Source organism: Narcine bancroftii, unplaced genomic scaffold, assembly GCF_036971445.1.
Source record: "Narcine bancroftii isolate sNarBan1 unplaced genomic scaffold, sNarBan1.hap1 Scaffold_258, whole genome shotgun sequence".
NCBI classification, from domain to species: Eukaryota; Metazoa; Chordata; class Chondrichthyes; order Torpediniformes; family Narcinidae; genus Narcine; species Narcine bancroftii.
This window is the reverse complement of record NW_027211993.1, coordinates 215481-241365: the sequence shown is the minus strand read 5'-3', so window position 1 is coordinate 241365 and position 25885 is coordinate 215481. Positions and strand designations below refer to the sequence as shown.

The following is a 25885-nucleotide window of genomic DNA, read 5'->3' as shown; positions in this document are numbered from 1 at the left end:
ACCCTATTATTTCTGAAACAGCTAAATCCTGGAACATGCCTTCAGCCAATCCTGTCTACTGGCCAGCCATGTCTCTGTAACGGCAACATTTCAAATCATGCTAAAAATTAATTGCCTGTGAGCTTAATATTTCTTGCATTAAACAGATTTTAAACCATCCAATTACACTCCATCGACTGTCTGTCCTTCCTCAGTCTCACTGCACATCACATCTACCTTTCCATTAAATGCTCCATCAGCTGACCCAACTCCTCGGTTCCCCATGTCATCTATCCAATATCTTCATTTCAAAATAGTCCTTTTCCACAAATATTTTAATTTGTGAAGCAGGTACGCTGAAGATCCCCAATTTACTCGGCACACTGCCATTGAAATTGGACTCAGAGGTTCCCAACATCAGCAAGCTAGAGGGGGACGTATCAGTCAGAATTCTTATACCTTCAATTTTTTTTTAAATCAGGTACAAAGTGAACACAGCAGGCAGTACAAGACCAGTTTTATCCTGGATCAAGGACAGGAAAATATCAAGAATTCATGTGGCCTTTTTTTTTAATTTAATTTTTTTTAAACCATAGAAAGAATTAACATTCAATGCCTTGCAGCAAAGTATTGTACACTGAGCTACTCTAGACGTCGGTGTACACATTGTCAAGTTGACTCGAAAGGCCAACATGGCCTGTTTCCGCTCCGTTAATGGTTATATGATGTATACACTGGGAAGACAATATGGAGTCTAGTACAGGACTGACCAAAAATTCATGTGCCCTTGAGGAAAAGTGCAAGATTGCTTCTCAAGAATCAAAAGTAAAAGTTTGGTTTTGTTTGGTTTATCACACTCTATCTGATACAGTGAGAAAGATTCTTCTGAAATCAGTCGAACATTCATAGTCATACGTTCTTGAACAAGAGCATAATTACAGAGCAACGTCAACTTAAGAACAGTGGTGTGAGGAGGTTTATTCAGTAGCCTGCTGGCGGCAGAGAGGAAACGGTCTTTAAACCCGTTGATGTGCGAGTTTATGTTTGAGCCTTTGCCCTGGGTGGGAGGGTGCAAAAGAAAGCATGTCTGGAGTGTGCTGATCCTTCAGTATGTTGGGTGCCTTTACCAGGCAGCAGGAGATAATCCATGGAGGGGAGGGAAGTTTATGCGATGTTTTGAGCTGTATTCACTCCCTTCTGTTGATAGCTCCATGTGATGCATCCAGCAAGTATGCATTTTCTCAATGGTGCACATGTAGAAGCTGTTGATGCCGAACTTCTTTAGTTTCAGCGGAGGCATTGGTGTGCTTTGTTGACCACCATTTGAACATGGTTGGGCCAGGTCAGATCACTGCAACTCCTAAAAACTTGAAGCCACTTTTTTTTTTAAAACCTCAGTGCCATTAAGATGGTCGCTCAGATTCTGCCTAAATATATTGAACTTTCCAAATTCAGGTCACCTACATCCTGATGCTCTCCTCTAACACACTTGCTTGTCTATCTAGTTTTCATCTCCTTTTTCTCATCCATTTATCTCCCCCAGCTGGTTCTATCTGTCCATTATCCACCCCCCCCCCCCCCCCGCCTTATCTGGCTTTACCCATCAGCTTCCAGCCTCAGTCCCAGGCCTGGTAATATCAGTCCATTACCCCTTCACCATCTGGTTCAACAAATCACCTACCACCTTCCTTCTCACACTCCCATGGACTGCAACATACCAACAAATCTTCTTTAGTCCACCTCCAAAGTCTTGGCCTAATTTACAGCTCTCACCTCCATGGAGGCTGTTCGAGTCTGTTCTAGATTCTAGTATGTGCAATCACTTGTGTATTTTTTCTCTCTAGACTTTGGTTTGCTTAGCACAAAAGCACGTGTTTACTTAGGAAGTAGAAGAGTAAGACGAAGACAAACACAAAGAAGTAGAAGTTGAAGACAAAGATGAAGACGAAGAAGAAGAAGAAGAAGAATGTTAAATCACATTTGGGTTCATGGCTGCTATGAGGACAATCAGTTTAAAAATGGTGAGGAAGGTAGGTCTGTTGCTAGATTTGACATGATGAGACTGCAGACTCCAGATATACACACATGGAATTACAACTGGTCTGTGATCACAAACATGGTGGAGTGAAAAGGCAAGACTAGTGTTATGGAGCAGATAGACTTGGGGGTGCAATACATTGCTCTTGAAAGATGGCAGCACAGGTAGACAATAGAGAAGAATATGTTTGAGGTACTTGTCTTCATCATTCACAGCATTGAATGTAAGTGAGGGACATCATATTGAAGTTATACAATATGTTGGTGAGGCCACATTTGGAATAGTTATGCAGTTTGGTTGCTTTCCAAAAGGGTACCATTAAGATGGAAAAGATACAGAAGTGGTTGACAAGATTGTTGCCAAGATCAGGGAAGTAGGGTTACTGAAGTTGAGACTGGAAAGGTCTGCTTTGCTTTGGATGTAGAAGGTTCGTAGGGGATATCATTGAGGTCTATAAAATCAATGAGCAACACAAATAAGGCGAATAGGATAAGAGAATCTAAGGTAATATGCCATAAGGTGAGAGGGGTGGAATCCAGAAGGGTTGCAGGGGACAATTCTTTATTCGGAGGATGGTGGGCATATGGAACCAGCTGCCTGACAAAATAGTGCTGATATGTTTGCTTCCTTTGAGAAACACTTGGACATGCATTGGAGGATATTAAAAGGGCATGGGCCTAATGTGGGCAACTGGGGGGAAAAAAGCAGCAGGGCATGTTGCCTTATAGGCTGATTTCCATGATGCAAAACCATGACTGAAGAGGCCATTTCTCTGCTGTTGGTTGAGAATAGTGACCCTTATCAGCTAGGAGAAACATCATTCCTGCTTGAATTAATGTTCCAATGAGATTGTTTTTCTTTCGAGAGAAGGTAGTATGCCCAGTTTAATCTCTCCACATACAGCAAATCCACATCATTCCAGTTGATTAAGTTCCATGGTTGTCATTGTCTCCGAGTTTATCAACCAGTAACTTAATCATGTGCCCCCATTATATCCATTTAGGCTGGATTAATTAAAATAACAGACATCTTCCAGAAATAATAATTAACCAGATAGGTTTTTAAATGAGAATCAGTAATGTTGGTATCAATTTCTAATTACACAAATCTCCAGTTCTGTGCTGAGATTCAAATTCATCTCGCCTGTTCAGTACCGGAGTCTGCAGATGCTGTAATTTGGTTTAGTAAAAACACATCAAAATGCTGGAGGAATTCAGCTGGTCTATTCAGCATCCATAAAAAGCAAAGATTTACTATATTGCTGATGTTTCGGGCCTGAGCCCTTCTTCAAGGAAGAAGCAAAATGAGCCAGAAGCAGTAAATCTCAGAATTCAGATAATTCTGAGTGAGGGAGGGAGGAATCCAGACTGACAAAAGGTCAAACTGAACAACATGCTGTGCCATAGATGAGCTACATTGGAGTAAGTGGTACGATCCACAGCCAACATCTCTGAAGGGGTTCTCTTGAGCTTCACTAATTTTATTTATTAATTGCACCAGATTACTTGTGGATGCAGTTTGTCTTTGCAGGGCAAGCAAAGGAAAACTTTTCAGTTTATTTTGTGAGATGCCAGTGCTACCCACAAACAGAAATGAGCTGAGCACAGGTCTGTCTTCTTCTTTGGCTTGGCTTCGCGGACGAAGATTTATGGAGGGGGTAAATGTCCACGTCAGCTGCAGGCTCGTTTGTGGCTGACAAGTCCGACGCGGGACAGGCAGACACGGTTGCAGCGGCTGCAGGGGAAAATTGGTTGGTTGGGGTTGGGTGTTGGGTTTTTCCTCCTTTGCCTTTTGTCAGTGAGGTGGGCTCTGCAGTCTTCTTCAAAGGAGGTTGCTGCCCGCCGAACTGTGAGGCGCCAAGATCCACGGTTTGAGGCGATATCAGCCCACTGGCGGTGGTCAAAGTGGCAGGTCTGTAGATCAGCATTAAATGGCGTTTCTATGATGTAGCGTCTCTTCTCGACTTTTTTTAAAAACCCAGCAAATAAATGAACTCTTCATTGGGAGAACACAGCTTTTTGAGATTTTTCATATCAAAAACTCTAGCTGAAGAGTGGAAAACAGAATTGGTTCCACTCCAGGTTGGTGAATTCTGAGCTAACTGGTGAGGCCAACATTGGACCTGTTAACGTTCCTCACAGACAGGAATGGATGGTAAAACATGGCGGCCAACTGCGAGCGGTCCAGCAAGCAACTCTAACATGCATAGTCATGCAAAGTAGGAGAAAGCCAAATTCCTACTCCTGTAAGACAATTGGAAGTCCATTAAATCTTCTCTCGGTGTTTCCTGCCCAAAAGTATAGCTCAACCCATGATCCATTTAGTGAATCTTTCCTACACTCCCTCTGGGTCCTTTACTTCTTCTGTATAATCGTCACAACTCTAATATCCTCCAACATGAAGCTGAGCAAAGTTTAACTTTCAGACAAGCTTCGATTTAAAATTTTAAATGTTGTGAACTACCATCTTTAACCAATTTTGTCAAGCTTCAGAGAAATCCATTTGAATTATTTCACTTACGCCATTCAGATGCTTAATATTCTCTTTCCAAAATGCATCAGACAGGCATAAACTACATGTGTATCCATCTGCACATTCAACTGACTATGCCCTGTTAATATCCTGTTTCATCGCTTGCTTGGGACTTACTCAGTTCAAGGTGCTGGACAGGGTTCACTTTTCTAAACCCAAATTGTCAGCCGTTTATCCAGAAGTGGAGGACAAATGCAATAGGCATAAATGGCTCTCGTTGCCACCCATGTCACATGTTTTATCAATGTCCCAAAATACAATGGTTCTGGAGCAGCGTCTTCGGCGCACTATCCAAAATATTTAAAGTCAATTGGCAACCCTGCCCATTGACTTCAATATTTGGAATCTCTGATAATTCCCTAAATTCCCTGCAGAAAGATGAGATAGCATTCATATCCCTATTAGCCAAGCTTGTTACACAGGAAGTCTGATAGGGGTCCTTCTTTTACACAATGGATTTTAGAAATCAGTTTCTTTATTAAACTTGAGTAAATCAAATACACATTAAGAGGGTCCACCAGAAAATTTGTCTATAAATGACAACCCTTTATGCATTATTTCTCTGAATGACAAGTGTTTTTGGAGTAAATGATTAACTGTTAGACGGTTCTACCAGTACAATTGGCAATATATCGATGATATTGTCAACAAAGGTGCCGAGGTGGTCAGGGGGTGAGGGGCCCAGGTGACTATCTGAAGGTGTGAGTGAACATGTTTTTTCTGTTAAAAAAGAAAAGAGCACAATATACATCTGTATAACTTCTAAGAAGTTGTTTTTGAAGTTTAAAAAAATTGTTTCATAACCAGCTTTTTTCCTTTTTAAATTCAACAGGTTTGTATTTTGATTGTATGGATCAAATGCAAGATTGATTTGGCAGGAGTTGTAAAATGAAACTATTTCTATTATCCTGTCCCAAGATGGGTGGTGCAAGACCAAATAATATGTGATTTTCAAGTCGAGAATTATACAACAGCAGAGGAGTACAAAAGCAGGTAAGTTATGGTACAAAAAACTGTTTCATTACAGGGAATGTTCTACATTGCACTGGAGTGGCGAGTCACTGAGAAGAATTTAATCAACTGTGAGGAGAGACCCGATTTGTTGTCTGAGGTGTAGGAAATGAGCATAGAATAGATAATCAGAGGATATAGATCTTGAGAAAGCGATTGAAGGAAAATTTCTTTCACCCAGAGGGTGGCTGAAACCAGGAATACACTGCCTGAGTGAGCAATGGAGACAGGAATTAAAAGAGGAATTAGAAAAGCGTGCAATAAGGGAACAGCTGTCATCATGGGAGACTTTAATTTGCATATAGATTGGACTAGTCAAATTGGTAAAAATACTGAGGAGGAGGAATTCCTTGAATGTTTATGGGACGGTTATCTAGACCAATATGTCGAGGAACCAACTCGGGAGCAGGCCACTTTAGATTGGGTATTATGCAATGATAAGGGGCTAATCAACAATCTTGTTGTACGAGGCCCTTTGGGTAGAAGCAATCACAATATGATCGAATTCTCACTCGACATGGAGAGTGACGAAATTAAAACCGAGACTAAGGTCCTGAATTTAAATAAAGGGAATTATGATGGTATGAGACGGGAGTTGAGTAAGATTGATTGGGTGGTGTTTATGGGGGAGTTGACGGTCGATAGACAATGGAAAGCATTCACAGATCTAATGGAGAAACTGCAAAAATCGTTTCTACTGGTTTGGCATAAAAATAAACCAAAAAAGGTGACTCAACCGTGGATAACAAGGGAAATTAGAGACAGCATTACCAAAGACTGGGAGCAGTTCAAGATGCACCAAAGGAGGACAAAGGGATTAATCAAGAGAGCAAAAATAAATTACGAAAGTAAGCTTGCGGCAAATATAAAAACCGACTGCAAAAACTTTTATAAATATGTCAAGAGGAAAAGATTGGTGAAATCCAGGGTAGGTCCTTTGCAGTCGGAATCAGGGGAATATATAATGGGAAATAAGGAAATGGCAGACCAATTAAATTCTTACTTTAGTTCTGTTTTTACAAGAGAGGATACAAATAACCTCCCAAGGATGTTGGGAAACATAGTGACTAATGCAAGGGAGGAACTGAAAGAAATCAATATCTCTAAGGACCTGGTCTTGGGGAAATTGATGGGATTGAAGGCAGATAAATCCCAAGGGCCTGATAATCTACATCCTAGAGTACTTAAGGAAGTGGCCATTCAGATAGCAGATGCTTTAAGAATTATTTTCCAGAACTCAATAGACTCAGGATCAGTACCCATGGATTGGAGGGTAGCTAATGTTACCCCACTATTTAAAAAGGGGGGTAGAGAAAAAGCGGGGAATTATAGGCCGGTGAGCCTTACATCAGTAGTGGACAAAATGATGGAATCCATTATTAAGGATGTAATAGCGGAGCATATGACTGGCAGAGAAGGGATCGGACTGAGTCAACATGGATTTACAAAAGGTAAATCGTGCTTGACAAATCTATTGGAATTCTTTGAGATGGTGACAGCTAAAATAGATGGGGGAGAGCCAGTGGAGGTGGTGTATCTGGACTTCCAAAAGGCCTTCGATAAGGTCCCACATAAACGACTGGCTTCCAAAATCAAGGCTCATGGGATTGGGGCAAGGTATTGATGTGGATTGAGAACTGGCTGGCAGGTAGAAGACAAAGAGTTGGGATAAATGGCTCGTTTTCTGAGTGGCAGGCGGTGAACAGTGGGGTGCCACAGGGATCTGTACTGGGACCCCAGCTGTTCACAATTTACATTAATGATCTGGATGAGGGGATTGGATGTAATATCTCCAAATTTGCAGATGACACTAAGCTAGGAGGGGTTGTGTGCACAGAAGAGGGGGTCAGGAAGCTCCAGTGTGATTTGGATAAATTGAGGGACTGGGCAGATCCATGGCAAATGCACTACAATGTGGATAAATGTGAGGTTATCCACTTTGGTCATACAAACCAGAGGGCAGATTACTATTTGAATGGCAATAGATTAAGAGATGGAGAAGTGCAGAGAGACCTAGGGGGTACTTGTACACCAGTCTCTGAAGGCGAGCATGCAGGTACAGCAGGCGGTTAAAAAGGCAAATGGTATGTTGGCCTTCTTATCAAGAGGGTTTGAGTATAGGAACAAGGATACCTTACTGCAGCTGTACAGAGCCTTGGTGAGACCCCACCTGGAGTATTGTGTGCAGTTTTGATCACCTGATCTAAGGAAGGATGTTCTTGCAATGGAGGGAGTGCAGAGGCGATTCACGAGGCTGAGACCTGGAATGGCAGGAATGACTGATGAGGAAAGATTGCGCAAATTGGGATTGTACTCGCTGGAGTTTAGGAGATTGAGAGGGGATCTCATAGAGACCTATAAAATTCTGGCAGGACTGGACAGAATGGATGAAGATGGGATGTTTCCAAGGATGGGAAAATCCAGAACCCGGGACCATGGTTTGAGGATAATAGGCGAACCATTTAGGACCGAGATGAGGAGGAATTTCTTGACCCAGAGGGTGGTGAATCTGTGGAATTCATTGCCACAGAGGGCAGTAGAGGCAGGTTCATTAAATATATTTAAGAGGGAATTAGATACATTTCTTCAGTATAAGGGTATTAAAGGTTACGGAGAGAAGGCGGGGACGGGGTACTGAACTTTAAGATCAGCCATGATCTCGTTGAAAGGCGGAGCAGGCTCGAAGGGTCGAATGACCTACTCCTGCTCCTATCTTCTACGTTTCTATGAACTCTCACAACACTAGTGTTTAGATGACCACTTGAACTTGATGGAAAATGAGTCTAGTATAGATTGCATTTGCTAGACAACATTGGCAGGATGGGCCCAACTGTCTGTTTCTGTGTTGTATTTATCACCCACAGACCATTAAGATGATCATTATTGGCTGAATTTGGGTTAACAATTCATCAAAATTGGTAGCAGTAGGCACAATACACTGTTACCGCACCAGCAAATGCGGCACTCTCTGTAAAATGTTTCACCATTCTTCCTGAGTCTGCACAAGTTTCCGCCAAGCACTCCGGTTTCCTACCACCATTAAAAACGTACTGAGATTATAGGTCAATTGGGTGTAATTCGGCAGCATGAAGTCCTGGGCTCAAAGGGCCACGTTTAAATTTAAATTAATCAAAATTAAATCAGGTAACATACAATTAATTGCTTGATTTGTTATAATTGGGAGACTATGAGCAGACTATCACCCCCCCCCCCAAAGAAAATGAATCTAAAGATCGAACAACCTCATTTATATCAAGATGCATTTTAAAATTTTTAGCTGAAAGGAAACAGTATGTGATTAAGGAACCCAGCCTTATAAATCAATACCCACTTTTTTTTTTAAAGGAAATTGACGCAGAGAGAAGTGCTCAGTGTTTCGATTGCAAATTGGGAAGGTAACCTTTCTTCATCCTATCTTTTCTTTGGCTTGGCTTCGCGGACGAAGATTTATGGAGGGGGTAAAAAGTCCACATCAGCTGCAGGCTCGTTTGTGGCTGACAAGTCCGATGCGGGACAGGCAGACACGGTTGCAGCGGTTGCAGGGGAAAATTGGTGGGTTGGGGTTGGGTTTTTCCTCCTTTGCCTTTTGTCAGTGAGGTGGGTTCTGCGGTCTTCTTCAAAGGACGTTGCTGTCCGCCAAACTGTGAGGCGCCAAGATGCACGGTTTGAGGCGTTATCAGCCCACTGGCGGTGGTCAATGTGGCAGGCACCAAGAGATTTCTTTAGGCAGTCCTTGTACCTTTTCTTTGGTGCACCTCTGTCACGGTGGCCAGTGGAGAGCTCGCCATATAACACAATCTTGGGAAGGCGATGGTCCTCCATTCTGGAGACGTGACCCATCCAGCGCAGCTGGATCTTCAGCAGCGTGGACTCGATGCTGTCGACCTCTGCCATCTCGAGTACTTCGACGTTAGGGATGTAAGCGCTCCAATGGATGTTGAGGATGGAGCGGAGACAACGCTGGTGGAAGCGTTCTAGGAGCCGTAGGTGGTGCCGGTAAAGGACCCATGATTCGGAGCCGAACAGGAGTGTGGGTATGACAACGGCTCTGTATACGATTATCTTTGTGAGGTTTTTCAGCGCTTGACGTCCTGCTTTGCGGAAACTGCCAAAATGTCGTCCTGCTTTGCGGAAACTGCCAAAATGTTTGGCCTGGAAGTCAGCCTGAAGAAAACTGAGGTCCTCCATCAGCCAGCTCCCCACCATGACTACCAGCCCCCCCACATCTCCATCGGGCACACAAAACTCAAAACGGTCAACCAGTTTACCTATCTCGGCTGTACCATTTCATCAGATGCAAGGATCGACAATGAGATAGACAACAGACTCGCCAAGGCAAATAGCGCCTTTGGAAGACTACACAAAAGAGTCTGGAAAAACAACCAACTGAAAAACCTCTTCATCCTATATTAGCTAATAAACTAGCCATTTTAGAAAGACTGTCTAATTACACTAGTATCATTTCAATTTTCTTTGGCTGTGGGCAGCGGATAGGTCTGAAGGATCAAGATAGACTTGAATTCCAATGGCAATAACATAGGCCAAAACATGCCTCTTCCACCCATTTAAATATGTGGCTTGCCCCAATTCAAATAGTGAAAATGGTAGGATCATCCATAGGAGAATGAATCAAAAATAAAATCCATATCCAAATGGTGACTGCTTTTTTTCTCTCTAAAAACATAGAACATTACAGCACAGTACAGGCCCTTCAGCCCTCAATGTTATGCCAACCCAGATATTCCTGAAAATATATTACTAAACCCTCCCTACCTCATCATTCCCAATTTTGCTTTCATCCATGTGCCTGTCTAGGAGTCTCTTAAATGCCTTAATGTTTCAGCCTCCACCACCATCCCTGGCAAGGCATTCCAGACCCCCACAACTCTCTGAGGGAAAAAAAACTTCCCTCCCTTCAGTTTGTACTTGTGTCATCTGGTGTTTGCTATTCCTGCCCTGGGAAACATGCCTCTCATAATCTTGCAGACCTCTATTAAATCTCCTCTCATCCTTCTACACTCCAAAGAAAAAAAGTCCCAACTCTGGTAACCTTTCCTTATAAGACTTATTTTCTAATCCAAGTAACATCCCAGTAAATCTCTTTTGAACCCTCTCCATAGCTTCCACATCATTTCTGTAATGAGGTGACCAGAACTCAACACAATACTCCAAGTGCAGACTCACCAGAAATTTGTAGTTCCAACATGACCTCTCGACTCTTGAACTCAATCCCCCTATTAATGAAGGTCTTCTTAACCATTCTATCAACCTGTGTGGTGACCTTGAGGATGCATGGATTTGGATCCCAAATTCCTCTGTTCATCCACACTCTCAAGTAACCGAACATTAACCCTGTACTCAGCCTTCTAGTTTGTCCTTCCAAAATGCATCACCTCACACTTATCCGGATCGAACTCTATCTGCCATTCTTCTGCCCAACTCTGCATCTTGTCTATATCTTCTTGTAACCTTGGACAAATCTCAACTCTATGCACAGCTCCTCAAACATTCGTATCATTCACAAATTTACTGACCCGGCCTTCTGCCTCTTCATCCAGGTCATTTATTTTTTTAAAATCACAATGAGCAGGGGTCCTAGAACAGATCCTTGCGGTATTCCACTAATCACCGACCTCCAGGAAAAGTACTTTCTGTCCTCTACTACTCTCTGCCTTTTACCTGCAAGCTAATTTTTAAAATCCACACAGCCAAGGTTCCATGCCTCAAGAATAGATTTTTTTCTTAATTTACAAGGAAGGATGGAGTATGTACAATATAAACCTAGAATTGTATCAGACCATTCACCATTATTGATCTCATGTTTAAATTCTGATAGAATTAACTCAATTTATAGATGGAGATTTAATTCTCATTATTAAACAAAAAGTAGAGTTTTGTGATTTTATGAGAAGTCAAATACAGATGTATTTAGAAACAAATGTTAATTCAATTGATAATCAATTTATTTTATGGGATGCATTAAAAGCTTATTTAACAGGTCAAATAATAACATTCAACTAAAATTAAGAAAAATTATCTTAACGATGTAGATAAATTAGAGAAGGAAATTGTAATTTTGGAAATAACTTTACAAAAAGCATCAGAAAAATAAAGGTTAGAATTGATAAATAAAAAATTATTATAATTCAATTCATACTTATAAGATTGAGAAATTAATTGATAGAACTAAACAAAAATATTATGAATTAAAACAAGCATGCAAGGTTTTAGCTTGGCAATTGGAAACAGAGCAATCATCAAGGATTGTTAATGCTGTCAAGAAAAATCCAAAAATTACTTATAAATTACAGGATATAAATGATTTTTTTTAAAGAGAGTATTATACTAAGTTATATTCATCTCAATCATTGAATAATGAAGAAGAAATTAATGATTTTTTACAGAAGCTTCAACTTCCATCTTTGAATTGCCAAGCTCAGAAGGATTTAGATCCCCCATTTACATTGAAATAAGTTATTAAGGCTTTAAATTCTATGCAAAATGGTAAATCTCCTGGGGAAGATGGGTTTGCATCTGAATTTTATTTAAAAATTAAAGATTTATTGATGTCTTTATTAATAGAAGTATTAAAACAAGTGACTATAACTTGCTCATTACCATAATCTTTTTCAAATGCTATAATAACAGTAATACCTAAGAAAGATAAAGATTTACTAAAACCTTTACTAGGCCAATATCGTTATTAAATGTTGATTGTAAAATTGTTGCTGAAGTTCTGGCTAATAAAGTAAATAAATATTTACCTGAATTGGTTCATTTAGATCAATCTGGATTTATCAAAAGATATTCTGCTGATAATATAGCTAAATTAATTACTTTAATTCATAGTTCTCAGAGACAATCAGATTTAGCATTAGTTTTATCATTTGATGCTGAAAAGGCTTTTAACAGATTAGAATGGAATTCTTTATTTATTTGTTTTTACAAAAATTTCAATTTGGGCCAATATTTATGAATTGGATTAAAGCTTTATATAGAAACCCTTTGGCTTGTGTAGTTACTAATAGACAACTTTCTTCTTTTTCATTTTCAAGATTGGCTAGACAATCCCCTGCATTGTTTGTTTTCACAACTGAAGCGTTGGTACAATCAATAATGCAAAATGTTAGCATTAAAAGAATTAAAGTGAATAAGGAGGAGTATAAAATTAGTTTGTTTGCAGATGATGTATTGATTTATATATCAGATCCTGAAAATGTGTAGTTCAATTTAAGTGACATATAATCTGATTAAATATTAGGTATTGGAATTGATAGAAACTTAGATAATCTGTACAAGTTAAATTAGGTTCCATTATTTAATTAAATATGATTTAAACAGATGGAATGACTTTAATAGGCAGCATGAAATGTATTAAAATGAACATTTTTCCAAGGATCAAATATCTTTTTCAATCTATTCCTTGTTTAGTACCCCCAATTTTTTTTTTTTTTAAAAAGATCTTAACTTAATTGTAAGGTTATTTTTATGGAAGGGGAAAATTAATCAGGTATCTTTGGAGAAAACAACTTGGAAATTTGAATTAGGTGGTTTACAACTTCCACATTTTCAGAATTATTATAAAACGGCACAACTGAAATTTATAAATGCAATGCTTGATTTAAAATAGCATTGTATTTGAGCGAGTTAGATAAAATTGAAGAAGTCTATGTCAGAATTTATTTATAAATGGAATTCAAAATTGTTAATTGGTAAGGATCCACCAATTCTGAAATATTTAATTGAAATATGGAATAAAATTGATTGAGATAGGTGGAAAGAAAGATTTCAGCGAAAATGCCTTTATATCAAAATAAACATTTTTCCTTTAACTGTAAATAATCAGTTTTTAAAGAAATGGAATTAATTGGGGATTTAAAAAGTTAAAAGATTAAAAATTTCAAAACAATCTTCAACTGAAGTGTCAAGTTCCTAGTAATACTTTTTTTTTATTACAGGTACACACAATCCTTTATCCAGACATCTAAAATCCGGAAAGCTCCAAAATCCGGTAAGTGGGGATCGGCGGTCGGGCGGCCAGGAACTGGCAGTCCGGGGCAGAGACAGCATCACAATTTGGGTGGGCTTACTGAAATCCGGAAAAATCCAAAACACACTGTCCCCCAAGGGCTCCACATAAAGGATAGTGTACCTGATACAGGATAGAACTTTATTTATTGGGAAAATTAGGTCATAGTTTAAAATTACCTCGGCAATCTGCTGTGGAACTATTTTTTACTAAGGGAGAAACAAATAAGTTTTTTTCTGAGATGTACAAGTTATTACAAAATAAAATGCCCAAGTTGAATGTTCATAACTCAAATATGAAATGGGAACTTGATTTAAATAGAAAGATAGATAAAAACTTGTGTAAGAATAGTATGACTAAGGTTATAAATGTAAGATATAGATTAGTAGAATATAATTATTTACATCAATTGTATTTAACCCCTCAGAAATTTTTTAAAAATTGATCCATGAAGTTGATTGCTTTAGGATTGAGATTGACTATACATCAAATTGAATTTTTACGTTTGGCTTTGGCCATTTCTAAAAAGTGTTTGGCTATTATTTGGAAATCTGATTTAGTATTAGGAATGCAAAGATGGCATACTGAAATGAAATCCTGTATTCCTTTAGAAAGGATAATGTATAATTTGAGGGATAAATATCAATTTTTTTTTAAAAGTATGGAGCCCCAGTCTATATTTAAAAACTCTTGGTATGAAGATTTAATCTCTTGGTCCGCTCTGGTGGATGTCTCGGTCTCCGCACCTAGAAAGTTGATTATTGTTGTCTTTAACTGATGATCTCCTTTCTTCCTTCTTTGTAGAGAGAAGGGGGGGGTATAAGTGGGGTGGATGAGGGAGGTTGAGGGGGGTTTTAATCAATTATATAATATTTGTATGAATATAATTTTAAATCATAACATTAATTATAACATAAATAAATATTTTTTTTAAAAACAGGCCCTTTCAGGTGGACCCTCCGCCTCAAGGGCGGCGACAGGAGCAGATCTTAACTTGCAGACTCACCTTTCAGGTGGCTGCCCTAAAAGGCTGCTAGATTTGATGGAGGCGGGACGACTGGTGCCGCAGCACCACCCATCATAAATATGCGGCATAGCAATGGCCGTCTTCTCTATCCATAATCCCCCACGCAGTTGAAACCGCTCTGTGTTTCCCACAACAATTCCAGCTGCATGGGGAATTATGGGTAGGGATTTCACCATTGCTATGCCGCGTTTTGAACCAGAGAGTGGCCCCGGTGCAGGAGTGGCCAGTCGGGCTGTGACAGCCCACTTTGGCCACCCCTGCCCCAATAGCCCCTGCCAGCTGCCCCTGCCCAGTGGAGTGGGGGTACTCTCAGCCAGCGGGGTGGGCTCTCAGCCAACGGGGAGTTGGGTCGTAGACTGATGGACTCATCATCCTGCCCCCAGACAACCACTTACAGCAACTGCACATTCAGGTGTGTCGGCAGAGCGCTGCACCCCGCTGATTATCCCTCCCAGAGGAGGGTTGGCATCGGCAACTTTCAGGTGAATATGTCCTTAGCCATAAGGGGAGAGATTATGCAGCTTTACACTGGAGTCTTCAGGCCACCTGAAAGGGCTTCATCTTAATGTTTTTAAGAAGGTCCAACACTTCCTCTTTTTTAATCTCAACAATGTCCAGCACACAAGCCTATTCTATTCCGACCTCACCCTGATCAAGGTCCTAAGTATTTGCTCACCTGTTCCAAATAAACAAAAATGTTCTGCATCACATCCGCCAGTCCTTTAATCAGTGTTTTTAAAGCACCCAATGTAGAATTTAATTTAAAAAAATCAAGTAAGCCATGAATAAAACATGATCACTATATTACTTCCATGTCTTTAGAGCTTCAAAGTTGTATTTTATTTTCCACTAGGATGGCTAGGAAACTTTTTAATGAATACTTCCAAAACAGTTCCAATTTTAAGGGGTTTGCAGTGTTTCTAAGTTTTGGGTATTCACAGGACATCTTTAAATATTTGGTTTCTTACATTCAGGCAATGCTCCTTCAATGCTTTAAGTAGATGCAGTCATAAAAGCATTGAGCTGAAAATCTGCCATAACAGCAGCTCTTTTCCACAAATAGCACACGAGTAGAACTGGCAGAGTGTACTCTGCCAGTTAAACATTAAAAATGAGAACAATGGAGAACGACTCCAAATCTCCAACACAGGCATCTCTTCACTTCCACCAAGTACAGTGTCGCTGACAGTTTACTTCATATGGTGGAGTATAAAGTAATGCCATGGGCATTCACATTCAGTAATGCATGTGATGCAATGCAGATTTTTTTCCCCCAAGGGGATCAAGATGATAAAATAAATGAAGAAAGCAGTTTCCCCAAATACGAATACATCCACCCACTCACCCCGGCCAATACAAAGCAACCAGAGGAATAAATAGAACAAAAATATCAACACTCAATTCCTTTCACAAAGCAGTGGAAGAAAACAATTAAACACTTCTATTCAAGAAAAAGGAACAAGATTTCAGTTTCCGATGATCTTTTCAACTCATACCAACATAAATGATCAGATTTTGTTCAGATCCAGGAAACAGGAAACAAACCTCTCAACAAGTCAGGGCACCATTTATGAAGATACTGTCTACTTTTCACACCTATGTAAATGAGTCAGTGGAAAGAGCAGGAAAAGAATTGCGCACCAAAGGTGAAGATGCAAATAATCAGATCAGCTGATAAATGGATCCTACCAAGTTACAGATTTCATCGGAATACATTTCTGATAAATGTTGATAACACTGCCAGTTCGAGGCCAGAGGAACAGTCTCCAACCAGGTGGCATCAATATCGACCTCCAATTCCTAGTAGCCCCGCTGTCTTCCCTCATCTTGCTTGTCTCATTCCTCCTTCTATGCTCTCCCCTACCCTCTCTACCTCCCTGTGATTCACACCTTCCTTTCTCCAACCCATCCTTGCCTGACCCCCTACCTTTCCTTCCTTGTATCAGAGGATGTCTTTTCTCAGCCCTCTGCCCCTTCCCCTACTGATCTCTTCTTCACCCCAACCCGCATTCATCTATCACCTGCCAGTCTGTACTCTTCCACCTCCCTCAGCAGTATACTGCATCTGCCATGCATTTGTACATTTGCCTAGTTCTTGACATTCTTGATGAGTTTTCAGCCTGAAATATCAACCATCTACTGCTTTCCACAGATGCTACATGACCCGCAGAGTTTCTCCAGCACTTGGTGCTGAAACCAGTTTGCCAAGTTTTGACATGCTTTAGCCCATTTCTCAAAGAGATGGCATCAAAATATCCTTTGATAGAATTGAGACTAGAAAAAGCAAAGGTTCTCTTAGCCCACTGTTTTCATCTGTGACCAGCGAAGTTGTAACTGACATCTATGATAACACTGGACAATTTTTTCCCCCCCTAAAAGGTTTGTTTCCTGAAAAAAAAAATCAGGGATTATGATAGACAAATTCAGGCTGAACACAAAGATCATTTCAGATTTGCTGTATCATGTAGGAAGTTGGAGAAACATCAACTTTTATCGAATTTATCATGTTTAATCACATAATGATGCTGACATGTTGCATTAGGTTGACTGCACATGTTGCACAACAAATGTGAAGAGCCAAAGGTTTGTCCTGGTCACCAATTTTATGACTAAAATGGAGATCATAGGCTTTTTTAATAAATCCACTCATGCTGTATTTTTAAGCCTTAAGCATATACTTGCCACAAATGTAACAGAATATAGTGAGACATTTCTGCTGGATTGAATCTTACTAAAGACAATAAATGCTATCGTTAAGTACTATCACTAGGCTAATGCCTGAAGAACATGTGCATCAACAGGTGTTCAATCTAAATCAATGTAATACACAACATTTGTATATGTGAACTGCTTTTTTTTTAGTCTGACTGCATCTATCCTTACTAAGCATACCCAGGCCTAGACAACATTTGCGTAACACCTGCACTGAGTACATGACAAGGTGTGCTTGGACTGACCCAAATAGCTTGCTCTGTGGGTAATATACTAGTAGACTTAAAATATGACAGGAAATCACAAAATGGGTTGTATTTTTTTTTAAAAAAAGGTATATGATAGGACAATTTTGTGATTTTTGTGAATGGCAGCCCAAAATCCTTAAAAGTGTTCAGAAAGCAAATTCTTTGTTGTCCAGTATAATCAAGAGTTCATCATTTCAGTACAAATCATCACCTTCAATAAAAAAAAGCAGCAAAAAATCCTGGAACATGCAAATTAGGCAACATCTCTTTGTCAGGCAACAGATAACATTTCACCTCAAAGACCTTCTATCAGAAATAGGAAGGAGAGAAAATAAGCTAGGTCTGAAATGGTAACCACAGATGTTGCCTGACTTGGTGTGTTTTCAGGATTTAATTTTATTTCTACATTTCTAGTATCTGCGATTTTGATTTCTATCATTTTCAAGAGATGATGCAAGTTGCCACAGAGACAAGACTGCAATCTGGAAACATTTTTCACCAGTGCGCCTTCTATTTCAATCAACTATAAATTTAAGCTTTGCCAAGCAGGAAAGCAACATCAAGAAAATATAAACTTAGAGGTTTCAACAACATAGCAATTCAAGTCTTAGCAGAAGCCTTGGCAAAGTTTCAGAAACAGGTTGCTTCCCACTCTGAAATACACAGGTTAAGATCAGGCATATGTAAATATTGAAGTAATATACCAGGGATAGAAAAAAAATAAAGTTGATGCCAAAAACCGGTTTTGCTGCATATTTATGACAGATGGAGCTCAATACAAATGCAATGCAGAAGCAGCCTTTTAGGTCTGCTCTATGAAAGGCAAGTTTTAAGTTTTCCCTTCGTGCTTGTAGTCGGCCTCCAGGCAGAGGCCTGGCATGAAATGGCCTATTATTTATTGCATTCATCTGAATCTTACATTTATTGTGTGCCATACCATATCAGACCAGTTTTGTTCACCAATTCTTTTATTGAAGTCTGATTCCCACCTCTGTCTATTCCTATGAATCCCCTGCTTTGGGGTTCCCGTTTGAAGTAAGAGATAAATTGCTGAAGTAAATTTCTTTGTATTTCCCTTTCGAATCAGTCTCCACATCTCTGCCCTTTGGCAGAATCATTGTTGGGCCAAATTTGTCTCTTAAATAAGCTCTTAACTGAAAAATAGCAAAATATTGTATTATTAACGATACCATACTTAGTTTTTAATTGATCAAATGTCCTAAATTTCCCCTGCTCCTAACAGTTCTTGATATACCTGAACCCTTTCTGGGACCAGGTATCCAAAATCTTATTACACATTGTTAAAAGTATGAACCTATTCTAAGTCAGGGGTGTTTTTGGAGAGAATCCTTTCCCCTACCACCCCCCATTTTAGTCCTGATCTGATCTTATCATTTATTTTATACAAAATGTTAATTATATGTTTTCACAAGGGGGTTTCTTTCTCACCAGATATTAATTTTGAGTCCCATTTATATATATGAAATCGTCTGCTATCCTCTCTCCCACTTTATGCAGTTCTATTTTCACCAATGAAGGCTTGCTCCTCCCTCATAGAGGGAGCTGAAAAATTTCATCTAGGCTGCCCAAGAATAATTTGTATGGTTGGGAGTTGTAAACCTTCCAGCTCATATTTCCATGTTAATTTTTTCCATGGAGATTCTAGTCATCTTACCTTTTCAAAGAGATTTTCTGACATATTAAATATTTAAGTCCTGAAAAAACCTCTGAGGCAATGGTATAGAAGTGTCTGAAAGAGATATTGCATTCTTGGAAATATGTTCACTTTTACACAATTGATTCTACCAACTAGTATATTGTCAGAGGCATCCATCTATTCAAATCCTGTTCAACCTTTTTAAGGGGTGATCACTTAAATTATATAAATTCTGTAAATTATTATCTATTCTAACTCCTAGACATTTTATCCCATTTACCGACCACTTAAATTGAGTCTTTCTTTGACATTGACTATAATCCTCACCTGTAAAGGGCATAATTTTGCTTTTATCTCGATTTATTATATAGCCCGAGACTTTCCCATAATCTTCCAGTTTTGAGTACAATTTTTGTAATGAACTTGCTTGTTCTGAGAAATATATCAGTAAATCATCTACAAATAAATTAATCATGTATTCCTCCTGGTTGACCCTGAATCCCTTAATCTCTGGATCTCACCGAATTGCTTCGGCTAACAGTTCTATAGCCAAAATAAAGAGAGCCTTGAAGAATTTGTCCATTGGCTTTAGGTTCATAGCATAATGCCCTAATCCAATTTATAAAAATTTGCCCTAGTCCAAATCTTTCCAGCACTTTAAATTTAAAAAAAATCCTCTCCAATCTATCCAATGCTTTTTCTGCATCCAGGGCCACAGCTACACTCAGATCACCTCTCAAATGAGAGATGGATTATGCCAAGCAGCCTGCTTAAATTATCAGTAGACTGTCTCTGTTGCACAAAGCCTGTTTGATCCATATTTATTAATGTCAGCAAAAAGTTCACCAATCTATTTGCCAAGGGTTTGGCAATAATCTTATAATCTGATTTCAATAATTAAATAGGTCTATAAGATGATGGTTTCAATGTGTCTTTTTTTAGGTATCACAGTAATTATTGCCATTGAGAATGATTCTGGGAGAGTGTATTTCAGCTGCCTGATCCAAGACCTCCATAAAGAGAGGGGTCGAAAGATCCTTAAATTCTTAACATTTAGGGAAAAACCCATCCTCCCCCAGAGACATGATGACCTGCAATGAACCCAATGCCTCCATTATCTTTATTTGAGTAAAGGGGGCAATGAGTTCCTCATGTTCTTCTAAATCTAAATTTGGGAGTTCCAATTGTGACAGGAATTTTATTGATATCTCCTTATAATTCAGATCGATATAATTTAGAATAAAATGGTCTAAAGGCCTCATTAATTTCCTGCGGTTTATGTCAAATTTGTATCATCCAGATCATTGATATAGACGATAAACAACAATGGTCCCAGCACCAATCTCTGAGGCACATCACTAATCACAGGCCTCCAGACTAAGAAGCAGTCATCCACTACCACTCTCCGTCTTTTCCCATTCAGTCAGTTTTGAATCCAGTTTACAATCTCTCAATGAATAACTAGTGCCTGAACCTTCAGAACTACCCTCCTGTGTGGGACCTTGTCAAAGGCCTTACTAACTTCCATGAAAACAACATCCACTCCCTTTCCTTCATCTACTTTCTTGGTAAAAGATTTGTTAAACACAACCTACCACGCATAAAACCATCCTGACTCTCAATCAGGCCTTGGTTCTCCAAATACTTGCATACCTGATCTCAGAATACCTTCCAACAATTTACCTACTACTGACAACAAGCTCATGGCCTTTAATTCCTGGTTTACTTTTGGAGCCTTTTTTAAGCAATGGAACAACATGAGCTCCCCTCCAATCCTCCTGCACTGCACCTGTGGATAAGGATGTTATAAATATTTCTGCCAAGACCCTGCAATTTCTGCACTCATCTCCTTCAAGGTCTGAGGGAATATCATGTCAGGCCCAGGGGATTTATCTACCTTTATTTACTGTAAGACAGCAAGTACCTCCTCCTCTTTAATCTCTAAATATTCCATGCCACTACTGCTTGTTTCCCTTCCTTCCTCCCAGTTTTCTGAGTAAATACTGATGCAAAGAAACTGTTTAAGATCGCCCCCATCTTATGAGGCTCCACACATAAGAGCAGAGTGCCCCCATCTTATGAGGCTCCACACATAAGAGCAGAGTGGTCTTCTATCTCGGAGTGTCTTTCCTGAACGCAACACTAATGACATAGTGAAGAAATCACGTCAATGCCTTTACTTCCTCAGGAGTTTGCGGAGGTTTGGTATGACATCAGAAAACCCAGACAAATCTCTTCAGATGCATGGTGGAAAGTGTGCTGACCAGCTACATCAAAGTCTGGTATGGGGAAACCAATACCCCTGAGTGCAAAGCCCTGCAAAAGGTAGTGGACCCAATTCAAGACATGTCAGTTAAAACCTTCCCTACCATCAAGAACATCGACAGAGAATGCTGCCTTCAGAGAGCAGAAGTAATCATCAGGGATCTACACCACCCAGCATATGCTCTGTTCTCCCTGCTACCATCAAGAAAGTGGTCTAGGTGCCACAAGACTCGCACTATCAGGTTCAGCAACAGCTGCTATCCCTCCACCATCAGATTCCTCAACGACAAACACAATCAGAGACTAATTTAAAGACTCTTGCACTTTATTTATTTGTTTTTCTTTCTCTCTATATTGCAGTTTGTTTAAATTTCTTAATTTGTTTACATGCATATGTATCTTCTGGTGTCCAATTTTTCTGACTACCAATAAGTGGTAATTCTGCCACACCCACAAGAAAAAAGGATCTCAGGATAGTATGTGATGTCATATATGTACTCTGACAATAAATCTGAACTTTGAGAAGGCCTTGGCAAGCAAGATTAAGGAAAACCCCAAAGTCCTCTATCTTATGGGCAGAACAGAAGGATGTCACAAGTGAAGGTAGGGCCAATTAAGGTAGTAGGCGGAGAAGGTTGGCGAAGTCCTGAATACTTTGCTTCAGTGTTCACCAGAGAAGAGGACCTTGGTCAAGGGGAGGACAGAATAGAACAAGCTTATGTGCTAGATCATGTTGAGATTAAGAAAGAGGAAGTGCTGGATCTTCTAATGAACATTAGTATTGATAAGACCCTGGAACCTGACGAGCTATACCCCAGGTTGCATTTAAGACTCTTAGATGGGCACGTGGATGAAAAATAGGGGTTTATGAGGTTTAAAAAGATATATGTATATGGGAAGGGGGGGGGGGGGGAAAGAGATTGCTGGGGCTCTGTTAATGATCTTTCCGTCTTCCTGGTCTATAGGGGAGGGGTCTATAGGGGAGGTGCCAAAGGATTGGAGAATAGCAAATGTGGCCCCTTTGTTTAAAAAAGGTAACAGGGAAAATCCTGGGAATTGTAGACCAGTGAGTCTTGTATCAGTACAAACTATTGGAGAAGATTCTCAAGGACAGGATTTATGGGCATTTAGAGAAGTATAGTCTTCTCAGGAATAGTCAACATGGCTTTGCGAAGGAAGGTCATGCCTCACAAACCCAAATGAATTTTTTGAGGTAAAAAAAAAATTGAAGGTAGGGCAGTAGATGTGTGGTATATGGATTATTCCAAGGCATTTGACAAAAATCGCCCATTAGAGACTCGATCAGAAAGTCATGAGCTCATGGACCCTTGACCGTGTGAATTCAGAATTGACTTGCCTGGAGAAAGCAGAGAGTAGTTCTGCCTGGAGGCCTGTGGAGTTCAGCAGGGATCTGTTTGGGACTGCAGAGTTGGGCAGAAAAGCGGCAGATAAGAGTTCAATCTAGATAGATGTACGGTGATGCATTTTGGAAAGTCAAACATGAAGGCGGAATACATGGTTAACGGTAGGACACTTAACACTGTGGAAGAACCTTAAGGGCCAAATCAATGTATCTCTCATGGTTGCCACACAGGTTGATAGGATAGTTAAGAAGGCCTATGGTACGCTGGGCTTTGTTAGTCAGGGGATTGAGTGCAGGAGTCATGAGATGATGTTGCGGCTCTATAAATGTCTGGTGAGACCACGCTTATGTGTTCAGTTCTGGTTACCTCATTACAGGAAGGATGTGGAAATTATAGAGACTGTGCAGAGGAGAATTACCAAGATGTCGCCTGGATTGGAAAATATGAGAGCTAGGGCTTTCTTTTTGGAGCAAAGAAGGATGAGATTTAAGAGTAATAAATAAGGTGGACAACCAGCACCTTTTTTTCCCCCATAGCAGGAGGAGCAAACACCAGAGGACATCTGTACACAGTGAAGGGAGGAAGGTTTGTGGCTTTTTAAAAAAAAGAGTTGTGGGTACCGGGAATGCCTCGTCGGGGTGGTGGAGGATGCTGAAACATTAGGGGCATTTAAGACTTTTAGATGGGCATGTGGATGAAAAATAGGGGGTTATGAGGTTGGGAGGGTTTGGGTTTTTTTAAAAAAAGATATAGGTATATTTATTATTTATCTCTCTATAGGTCAGCAGAACATCGTGGGCCGAAGGGCCTGTACTGTGCTGAAATGTTCTATAACTGTACACAATACTCAAGGTGTGGACTCAAGAAGGCCCAATCAACTTCAGTAAGATTTCCCTCCTACATTCAAAACCTCATGCAATAAAGACCACATGCCATCTGCTTTCTTCATTGTCCATCATTTCTGCAATGACTGGTGTATCATTAACACCAAGGGCTCATTGGACCTCCATTTTTTCACTATTCAGATCATCTGCTTCCCTATTATTGGCCAAGTGGATAACCTCACATTTACCTACATTATACTGCATCTGCCATGCATTTACCTACTCTCTTATTCAGTCCAAGTCACCCTGCAGCCTCTTGGTTCCTCATTGCTTACACTGCCACCCAGCTCAGTGTCATCTGCAAACTTGGAGAGTTTACATTCAATTCCTTCATCTACATCATTAATACATATTGTAAATTGCTAGCAATTCTTCAATGAGCCTTGTGGAACTCCATTAGTAACTGCCTGACAATCTGAATAGTTCAATAATCAGTCACCACATGGAATTTTAACCTTTCGTTAAAGAGAACCCACATATTTGATTGGCAACCTCATGTTAATATTGAGATACACAGGAAACCAGCACCTTCAATGTGATGGAGGAACTCAATGGGAGAAAATGAATCATTAAGCCATTTCTAGCAGAAAGTTCATCACATCCATTCTTTTTCTCCCACTGTTGTGTTCATCCAGTAGAAGGATGCTAGTATTTGAGTTTGCACAAAGCTTCATTATTTGTCATTGTCAAAACATTTACAAAACTCATTAAAAAACATTGTAATCTCCATTATTATTATTATTGGGAAATAGTGAAATTTGAGATCTGTTAGGTCTCACTCATTCATGAACAAAGCAGTCTTGTAAGTACAAGGATGCATTCACATCTTGTTACAGCCCTGTCCATCTCCCAAACACTCCCTGTAACTCCTTACACATTCCCATCTCATGATGTTTTACCTTACAGATCTTAAGCCTCAACTTCAAAATGAATTCTATAATTTTTACTATATAAAAATTATTTTGCATCTATAAGGGGAAGGTCACTTCTCATAAGCCTGACTAAATTCTTTAAGATGAAATAAAGAATAATCCAAGGAGCTGAATAGCATGATGTCCGCACTTGAGTGGGAGGAAGGAGAGAGGGACCGCCATCGTGCAGAGGTGACTCTGGAGCAGGAGAGAGCGCTGCTCAGGGAGCTGAAGAAGGAATTCGTCCATCGTTATTGAATGAAGATCTACCGGGACCAATGCCTGAAGAGGGCGCAAAAAATCAGTGAACCGGTGCAGACTCGAAAGGCCAACATGGCCTGTTTCTGCTCCGTAAACAGTTATATGGTTATATATGTATGGATTTCAGTAAGGCATTTGATGAAGTTCCCCATGCAAGGCTCATTAAGAAAATCAGAAGGTATCGAATCCAAGGAGGCCTTGCTTTATGGATACAGAATTGGCTTGCCCAGAGAAGGCAGAGGGTGGTTATAGATGGTTCGTATTCTGCATGGAGGTTGGTGACTAGTGATGTCACTGGCGGGATCTGTTTTGGGACCTCCTCTTTTGACTTTTAGAAGTAAACTGGATGAAGAAATGGAAAGGTGGGTTAGTAAATTTACTGCAGTAGGTGGTGTTGTGGATAGTCTGGCGGTTTACAAAGGGACATTGATAGAGTGCAGAGCTGGAGTTTAACCCAGACATGTGTGAACTAATGCATATTGGAAGGTGAAATTTGAAGGCAGAATACAATGGAAGAAATCTTGGGTGCATGTCCATAGGACACTCAGAACTGCTGCACAGGTTGATGGTGTATGGTTTGTGGCCTTGATAAACTGTGGGATCAAGTTCAAGAACCATGAGGTAATGTTACAGCCATATTAGACCCTGGTTCGATCCCACTTGGAATGTTGTGTTCAGTCCTGGTCACCTCATTACAGGAGAGATATGGGTGCTACTGAGGATGCAGAGGAGATTTACAATGATGTTGCCTGGATTGGAGAACATGCCTTGTGAGGACAAGTTGAGTGAACTTGGTCTTTTTACCTTGGAGCGACAGAGGATGAGGGGTGGCTTGATAGAGGTGTACATGATGATGAGAGACATTGATAATTTTGATGGCTAGGGCTGAAATGGCTAACTCCAAGGGGCATTGATTTAAAGTGCTTGGGAGTAAGTATGGGGAGGGGATGAAATAGGCAAGCTCTTC

At 40.0% G+C, this 25885-nt stretch overlaps 1 protein-coding gene across 5 annotated transcripts in view; it reads right to left on the bottom strand.

Moving 5' to 3' along the window:
* Nucleotides 1–25885, bottom strand: part of nktr (natural killer cell triggering receptor) — a 210864-nt gene that overhangs the window by 174687 nt on the left and 10292 nt on the right. The window contains exon 1 of one of the 5 annotated variants that reach the window (XM_069912896.1): nucleotides 19252–19270. The exons of the other annotated variants lie outside the window; for them this stretch is intronic. The gene's annotated coding sequence lies outside the window, so the exon portion shown is untranslated. Of the gene's footprint in view, nucleotides 1–19251; nucleotides 19271–25885 lie in introns of those variants that run through there. 5 annotated transcript variants of the gene reach the window in all.